Source organism: Acomys russatus, chromosome 9 (assembly GCF_903995435.1).
Source record: "Acomys russatus chromosome 9, mAcoRus1.1, whole genome shotgun sequence".
NCBI classification, from domain to species: Eukaryota; Metazoa; Chordata; class Mammalia; order Rodentia; family Muridae; genus Acomys; species Acomys russatus.
In genome coordinates, this window is record NC_067145.1 from 16,768,621 (window position 1) to 16,778,007 (window position 9,387).

At 38.2% G+C, this 9,387-nt stretch overlaps 1 pseudogene; it reads left to right on the top strand.

Moving 5' to 3' along the window:
- Nucleotides 1–3,169: 3,169 nt before the first annotated feature.
- On the top strand, nt 3,170–8,702 carry LOC127193590 (40S ribosomal protein S6-like; annotated as a pseudogene).
- The last annotated feature ends 685 nt before the right edge of the window (nt 8,703–9,387 follow it).

The window sequence follows — 9,387 nt, forward strand, 5'->3', positions numbered from 1 at the left end:
AATCCTGCATATCCTTCTGTCAACAAAAGTTACAATTTGTGATGAAGAAAGAAGTGTATAGGGACACTGGTATCTAGAGGTGCTCTCTTATTTTTTTCTTGGGTTACCCAGTACTCAGGGTTTATGTCTGTTTCTATATTTGGTGAGCCAATAATTTTCCTCAGGGTAATAAGGATATAAGACTACAAGAAACCTCCCCTATTCTTTACAAGAGGCCATCTGCCATAAATAAGAAAAGATAGGTTTTAAAAAGTGGGAACATCTCTCACATTATCCTGAAAGGTCTCCATGGAGGAAATTTCTGGAAGGTAGGAAACTTAAAGGCTGTTTCAAGATGCATATGTTCTTTATCTTAGGATTTTGAATCATCAAGAAGAATCCAGTATCAGGGAATCTTCACTGCCAGGGAAATGCTTGAAGATGCTACCAGAGTAATGGCATCCTTGCCCAGAGTTAACACAGGCTTGATTTGGACCATCTCCCCTCTTCTCAGGAGGCCTTGGCTTACTTATTGTTATGGGAACTGTACAAACCACTCCTTTCAGGCACTGTTGTGTAGGTTCAGGACTAAACCCTTGTTCATGATTTCAGATTATCTGTTACATAATACACTTAAATCTATTTGAAATACAACTCTATGTGCTTTTACTTGAAGAGAAAGCATTAGAAACTAACTTTGTACAATGTTAAATAAGATACTTTGCCTCCATTCTAATTTTCTTGTGAAGATTTTATTTATAATAGCATTTCAAGGCTCTATGCTTTAGCCTCTTGCTAGATCTTTGTATGTGTTACAAATTAGGATGATATTGATAGTAGGAAGCCTATGACTTTTTACTTTGTCCTTGAATAGTTTAGAAAATTTAAAGCATATGGAATGAGGACTTTGTAGGTGACAACTCTCTTCTTTATTAGAAAAAGTCTTGTAGATATTTCTCTTCTAATTGTGCTTCTTATAATGTTCTACCGTATTTCTTACAGTATCTAAATAATATAAATTAGTGGACATCAGACACAGAATGTCAGAGATTTAATGTATCTTATTACATAAAAAAAAAAAATGTACTCTCCAACCTGGCCTGGATACTCAAAAATGCTGAACACTCTGAGTATTCTTCCTTTATCTGTCTAACATAGTGAGTTCCAAAAACTGTCTGCTATCAGAAAAAGAAGTAAACTAATGACAAATGGTTTAAAATATTCTAGTGATATCACCTCAGAAAAATACAAATGGTTTAATTATGTTTTACAGAATGTGTAAACTTTCTTACATAAATTTCCACAATAAACAAATTATTACAATAATTAAACCATAGCTGTGATACAATTTTCTACCAGAAATAACAGTAGCAAATGCAGGGAAAAAATTTTAATATATTATAAGATCTACTTGATATGTAAAAAGTATAAACTTAAAATCAGCTTTCATATATATCATAAAATATTTTAAATGATGGGCTTATTTATTTAATCTAATTATCCATAAATAGTATAATAATGGATAATATTTACAAAGTTTGACTGACTGTGGTCTTCATTTACTACATTAGTTAATCCTATGATTTGGATACAATTATTTTCCATATTTTACACCTGTAGAAAAGTGCTTATTACATTTACAAAAAAAATGTCAAAATTATATGCTGAATAGGAAGTGGGAAGTTGTTGCCAGATGGAAATGCTGTTTTTTCAACTCCAAAGAACTCACATGGGAGAAAATGCTAAATGTACACCACAGCTTTTATTACTGACTTTGAAAATGTGGGAGCAGAATATAATAGTCTACAAATCTTTAAGGCAATCATGTGATTCTTCTAAGTGCAAGATATGAAACCTCTGAATTATGAGATAACATTTTTAGTATCAACTCCCTGATGAGCATGCACTTCTAAGTTATTGAAAGCTCAATCACATTAGAATTTATTGTTCCCTCCACTTCTCATTCATCATATTTCAATATTCTAAATCTGTTTCAGATGTTGCATGAAAACAATCTCTGTTCTCATGTTTTGACAAAGACAATTCTTTTAAAGGCTAGTATAATATTTGTGTTTGTGACACATTTATCATCTAAAGGTCATACCTCCCAAGTGGGAAAAAGTTAACCTGTATGTTGTGATGAAATACTGTTCGCTACTAAAATGATGTAGGGCAGTCATGCTAAAGACAGTGAAAGGGCCTAGCTCTGGGTAAACATTTGTGGTGACCACAGGCATTAAAAGAACCAATCCTTTACAATTACAGAATTTTCTCAAAGGTAAAACAAATTAAACTTTTGTCTTTATATGCCTACATCAACTAAGGAAAATTTAAAATATATCTAAAAATGGTAATACAATTCTCTCAAAGAAACTAAAAATAATTGTTTCAGAGGCATCTGTACCAATGATAAATTTCATCCTAAACATCTTGAGAAGGGAACAATATTAATGGTTCACTTTTCTGATTTATAAATTTTCTACAGATTTAAATTATGTTGTCCAGCAATCATTTTTTTCTAGATCAGAGAAGAGGCAAAGAACCTAAAATCTTCATGTCATGGATTAGTATATTATTCAGTTTAATCATGCTTACATGTAAAATGAAGTGACTTTGGAGGTCAGAAGTTCAAAATAAGGAAAAAAATGTTGATGAGTTGAGGAAGAAAATGAGAAGATGCTGAAAAATGTAGCTTGATCCAAACTGGCGAACTCTGAGCCTGACACAGACTGAAGATGGAGAGGGTCTCAGAATAGTTTCCTTGTCCACTCCACAAACACTGCCTATTTAGGAACAGTAAGATTCCTAGTTTTATTCCTCCAATTTTCTTTTATATTTTCTCTCTTCAAGACTACCTTTTTGTTATAGTTTATAGTATAGTTTCTTATATGAATTTTTGCAGCTATGGATACCTTCATGATTTGATAAAATGGTGGTTGAGAGAGAGAGAGAGAGAGAGAGAGAGAGAGAGAGAGAGAGAGAGAGAGAGAGAGAGAGAGAGGACACAGAGACAAAGGAAGAAAGGGGAGAGAGAGGAGAGGTAGTACTGTCTTTTATATAGCCCTTTTATATCGCGATGACATCACAGGTAGGCTGACTGAAGTGGAATTCTAACATTCCTGACTTTTCCTATGACTAAAAAATGATGCTTTTTTTCCGGGGCACCTCCTAAGCATTCAGCTGTGTCAAGATGAAGCTGACTATCTCCTACCCTGCCACTGGCTGTCAGAAACTCACTAAAGTGTACAATGAACTCAGGCTTCGTACATTCTATGAGAAGTGCACAGCTACAGAGATAGATGTCAATTTTCTGGGTGAAGAATGGAAGGTTTATGTGGTCTGAATCAGTGGAGGGAATGACAAACAGGGTTTTCCCATGAAGCAAGATGTTTTAACCCATGGCAGAGTTCACCTGCTATTGAGTAAGGGACATTCTTGTTACAGACCAAGGAGAACTGGAGAGAGGAAGCACAAGTCTGTTCATGGATGCATTGTGGATGCCAATCTGAGTCTTCTCAACTTGGTTATTTGTAAAACAAAATGAGAGAAGGATATTCCTGGGCTGACAGACACTACTGTGCCTCGTTGGCTGGGACCTAAAAGAGCTAGTAGAATACAAAAGCTCTTTAATCTCTCTAAAGAAGATTACGTCTGCCAATATGTTGTCAGAAAGTCCTTAAACAAAGAAGGTAAGAAGCCCAAGACCAAAGCACCCAAGATTCAGCATCTTGTCACTCACTGTGTCCTGCAACACAAATGCCAACACATAGTTTTGAAGAAAAAACATACTAAGAAAAACAAGGAGGAGGCTGCAGGATATGCTACACTTTTGGCCAAGAGAATGAAGAAAGCCAAAGAAAAGTGCCAGGAACAGATAGATTGACAAGAGACAAAGGCTGTCCTCACTAAAAGCTTCTACTTCTGAGTCCAGTCAAATACAAGTCTTTAAGAGTAACAAAATAAATGAACATACATTGAATATCAAAAAAAAAAAATGAGGAAAGTTGGATTGTTCTATATAAGGTAAGTTAAAGCATTTAAGTGTAATATAATAATAATAATAATAATAATAATAATAATAATAACAATAATAATAATAAATGGAAGCAGCAGCTTTTGGCTGCCATGTAAGAGAAAAAGAGAAAGAGAAAGGGCAATAGCGGCAAAATGTCCAGATTATATTGTGAATGGGAAGGAAACGTTCTGCCCTGAAAGTTCAAGGTAGAGTGCAGGCTGTGTCACCCATGTCCTGCAGCAGACAGGGATGTAGGAGTGGTGGGGGAACCTGGAGATGTTTGTCCCAGGCCAGGAACACACCATTTCAGCATTTTACAAATGGGATAAGGGGTCAAGTAATCATCTTAACTACCTCCTGCTGACAGTAGGACAGCGATAGGGCATGTAAAAGGCTGAAATATTGGCCAGGTTCCAGAAGTCTGAGAACATCCAGGGTCTGAGAACATCTGCAGCTGGGAAGGGCAATGCAGATCCAGCTAGGAGGAACAATGCAGGTCCAGCTGGCATGATCTAGGAGTTTGGACAGGAGTACTTGTGGGTAGCTGCCTTAATGATGTCCCAGATATAGCAAGTCTGGCAAGATACTGGAATATATACGTGGGCAGAAGACAAAGTTAGTAGATTAGGGAGAAAATTCCCTTTAGATGTGCATTTGAAACTCTTGGGAGAGCAAAGAGAAAAGACTTGAAAACAAAGAAAGAAACAATGCTCATAATGCTTGAAAATTTTGGGAGAGCAAAGAAAAGGTTTGGAAGTGGGAAACTTTCTTCCATTTTACCCTAGGAAAGTCTTGAACACGGGAGAACAAAGAAAAGTTCTGGACATAGGGAGCTTCCTTCCCTTTTACACAATTGTTAGCAATAATTAAAATGGCATTAGTTTTGCATCTGTCTAAATTTGGTTATCGAGGAGTGTAAGCTTAGAAGCCCTTAATGTAGGTGTAGGGATTTGGAATTTCATAAGGCATCCCAAAGGCATGCTAGGAGGAACAGGCATCTGGGCATTTTCCATGGGGAGATAAGGTCAGTAACCTGTTAGCGCATCCCCCAAAATGGATAGTGACCCAAGGGACAGGTAAAGACTGGTCAGTAGCTGGTCATCCCTGACCAGCGACAAAGAGCCCAGCTCTATGGAGAATGAGCTGTCCCCATAGACATAGTTACCAAGTGCACCGGGATTTGTACAGTGGCTGTGGATGGTGAGGACATCTTGGGGAAAGAAGCTGTATCTGAAAGCTAACCTACTGGGAAAGAGGACTGTGTTTGTGTACCTCTACTCCCAGTGAACCAGAGAGCTGTTGATAGTCTCTTGGACAAAAGGAAGTGTTTAAGAGACCAGGACAGGGGGAATTTAGCTGGTATTGGGTGAAGAAAAGTAGAAATCAGGTGGTTAGGTGAAGGGAGTCCCAAAACCAATGAAAATGGGGAGGAATCCCACCCTCAAGGACAGGCAACAGGTGAGAGATTTAGGCTTTGGCTTGGAGTATTTATCTGGGTTTCATTTGATCTGAGAGGTGGATTTTTTTGTAGGTTACAAGAATCCTTTTAAGCTCATAAAGGGAGATAAACTTTAGGCACATTAGCTTCATCATTGTTTGAAATTTTCAGTGAAATACACATTGTTAGGCATGTACACATTGTAGGAAAATGCAGTAGACATATAGTATAGCAGAAGCTTGGGAAAAGAACTTTGTGTTAAGAGCACAAATACTCTGAGGTGAGCTTAGGGAATGCAGAGGCCTTATGTAACTTTACTGACACGTGTGAAACAGTAACATGGGGAGGACAGGAGGTAAAGCAGGATGGCAAAAGCTTATTTAGCATCAGTACACATCACGAAAGATGCCCATCCAGAAGACTGGAGGTATATAATTCTAGCACAGTGAGAGACATTTTAAGAAAAGACAAACAACGGAAATTGAAAATCTTGAGCTGAGAATTATGATAGGATTGTATAGTGGAATGTTTTACCATAATTATATTAATAAATTAGAGATTCATTGATCAGTGTCAATGCTCTGAACAATTAATACAACAATATCATAGCAACAGGAAGAAATAAAGCATCCTTTTAGACATGTTGACCATCATAGCTCACATTTAGCAACTTAAAACACTTTTTTTTTAGACCTTCTAACCTTCATGCATGTATCAAACTTAAATCACCCGCATTGAAACTTTAAGAAATAGGTGAAATTGCTGTAACTAGTTACTGTCCTTTAGCTAAAAGAATTATAACAAAGTAAACTGTATATAAACCTGACAGTTTGTCCACAGTTATGCTGGTCCACAGCAGACATTGGGAGCAGTTTTGCTCCATGGCTAGAAACTGCAATCCAGGGTTGAAGTCACCTGCCATTGCTTCCAAGTCTTCTGAGACCTTTGGAACTACTGTTATGATCTGGGAATCTCTGTTTTTATAATAAATTTACACATGTTCAATGTCATATTCAGCAGACCTATGACAAGTTTGAGGGTTAGCATATTTGCAGTAAACAATCTTTGTATCTAGCTATCTGCTCTAAACTATACTTTGTAAACATAAGATAGGATGTTATGATCTCATTCTATGTTTGACCTGCAAAATATAATTAATCACATTTGTTCTTAGCATGACTAAAGATACATTTTTTAACATGTTAAGGGACTTGATCATTTATAATACCTTAACAATTAAAGCTAGGAGTGTTTTTTTAAACTTATTCAGTACAGCCTAATAATTGTTTATTTTCAGGCCGTTATTATTATTATTATTATTATTATTATTATTATTATTATTATTATTATTAAATTAAAATTGGCTAGCAATCAGTCAAGACACAGACATGTGTTACATTTTAAAATAGCCTTAGTTAATCTGGGGCAGAGCAGACATTAATCCACTAAACTACTTCCCATAGTGGGGCAGGTATGGGGTACCTGCCTCAATCCCATGCAATCTGCTTCTAATAACTTCTATCAAGCTACCTCCCATCCATAATCCCAAATACTTGTTAATGCTCTTCATCTGGGTCAAACCCTCTACCCATGCCAGCCACATGCTTCTCTTCCATCTAATCCATGGTGGCTTTTCTCTCTTTTTTCTCCTTGGGTCTTTCTTTCTTTCTTTCTTCTTCTTCTTCTTCTTCTTCTTCTTCTTCTTCTTCTTCTTCTTCTTCTTCTTCTTCTTCCCAGGATTCCTCCCTAGCTTCCTCTAAGGCCAGGAACCTTAGCCACACCTATCTCAGTTGCCCTGCCCAGGAGAATGGCCTTTTATTGGTCAAAACGTGGGTCACAGAGACAGCAGGCAGTAATTAACAGCAAAATACATCAAACCATTCCTGTAACAGCTAGGAGCTTAGGTTATATCCCTGTTAAGTTGGTGCCTTAGAAACATACACACAGAGAGCAGAACAGAGATGGTTTGTATGATCAAAACCATCACATTTAGAATTTTAAACTAAGCATAGTTTAAGGCAGTGATTTAACTTTTTAACATTGTAATCAAATGAATGTTAATGCAGTAGAACATTATAAAATAATTTTTCAAACTTATAAAACCCATTAGCCAAGAATGGTTAAATCCAGGTTAGCTGGTGACAGGAAGAATAGCATTAATTTACTTGTCTAGAAATTAGTAAAAGCATACGTTATAAACAAAACATTTTTAATCAACCAATAAACAATTATATACCCAATAAATAATCATCTGATTTTTTTTTTTTTTTTTTTTTTTTTTTTTTTTTTTTTGAGAACAGAAAAGAAATCAGAGACAATTTATATTTTTTAGGAGTTGGAAATTATAGATTTAGAGGAAAGGGCAGCTTTTGTAGCAAGGGCCAAGTGTATTTGACTCATTTACACCACAATTATCTGAGTCATCAAAGCTGTGTGTTCAAAGTCTAGGCCTGGAACCAGTCACTGCATACAATGGGTTGACTCCACCCCTGACCTTCCCTGCAGGTGTGATTTAGGGAGTAGGAGCTGCACATGCGCATATCCACTGAATCACAAGCATATCTGTGGTGGGAAAGGGAAGGGGCCAGGTGTGAAGAAGGTAGTGGTTATGTGGTTCCCTATAAAGAAGGAGGCTAGCCATGTGGTAGACCCAAATGCTCTACTTCCTCCATCCTGAACCTACAGACTGTAACAGAGGGCAGATTTAAAATGCTATCAGACTGCCATGATACCCAGCTTTTGTAGCTGTCAGTGCTGCGGAGCAGGGTTGCACAGCATGCTGCACAATGGCTCCTTCTCCAGGATAGAGCAGCTTCGGACTCTCTGCCTACCCCATTCCATCCCATCCAGAGGCTCGGCTCTGTGCATTCCTCATGAAACCCTCAGAGCCAGAGGCTAGTATCCCAGATCAGAAGCCTCCATGAATTTGGGGTTGAAGTGGAGATTGATCTGCCCCGCCCTGATCTCTAGCTAGAGTTGCTGAAGGAGCAGCTGGCAAAGCTTGGCCAGCCCAAAGTCGCTCCCCAAGAGGGACCCCAAATTGGTAGTCCACACTGGCGTTCACCTCGAAAAGTGCCCTTGTCGGCGGTTGCCATGGGGCACAGTGAATTACCTGTACTCTGTGCTGGGCCAGGGAGAGATCAGAGCAGCAGGAATTTACATCAGCTTAGAATTGTGGAAAAGGCGGCAGTATTGAAAAGCTGTCTGGAAGGCTTCCTCACAGGTGCCTCCCAGCAAGCGTGGGAAGTGGGAGAGCGGGACAGTATTTAGAGAAAGGAATTTAGACAACCGAACGGCCCTCTTGGTTTTGTATCTGAGTCACATGCACCAATTGTATGTTTTATAAAGAGAATGATAACAGATAATAAGATACCAAGGTATCAGATATTATACTATATGAAGTTTATTAAGTGAGCATGTAATACCGAGATAGACTAGATCGCTCAGAGCAGGAGACCCCGAAATAGACAACCAGGAGTAGATACTGATGCAACATACAGAGCTCGGGTCATAATCCTTCCAGACACAGCAGAAAAGGAGAGTGACACAGGAGCTTCAAGGGTAATGGGTTTATAAGGGGAAAAACTGTAATTGGGGGTTGTGAGTCACAGGGAAGTAAGGAATAAACCATAAGCAGGGTTTGTGCGTCACAGGAACATCAACCTTCAGGCAGGTTGGGTGGAGTCTGGATCTTAAGGGAAAGTTGTGGGTCACAGAAATGTTGACCTTCAGGCAGGTCTGGTCCAGGAGCCTGAATATGCAAGGAAGCTGTTTTATCTCAGAGGATCATTGGGAGTTAATTGTATCTAATCGCTCTGGTGGAGTTTCTGGAGACTGCTGGCAGGTCTAGTTTATGGCAGTGGGTGGTCTTTCCCGGAACTCAGGAAGCAGTGAAGTCACCTGGAGGAAAAGTTCTCACAGAACATTCACAGACCATAGCATTAGTTGCAGAATA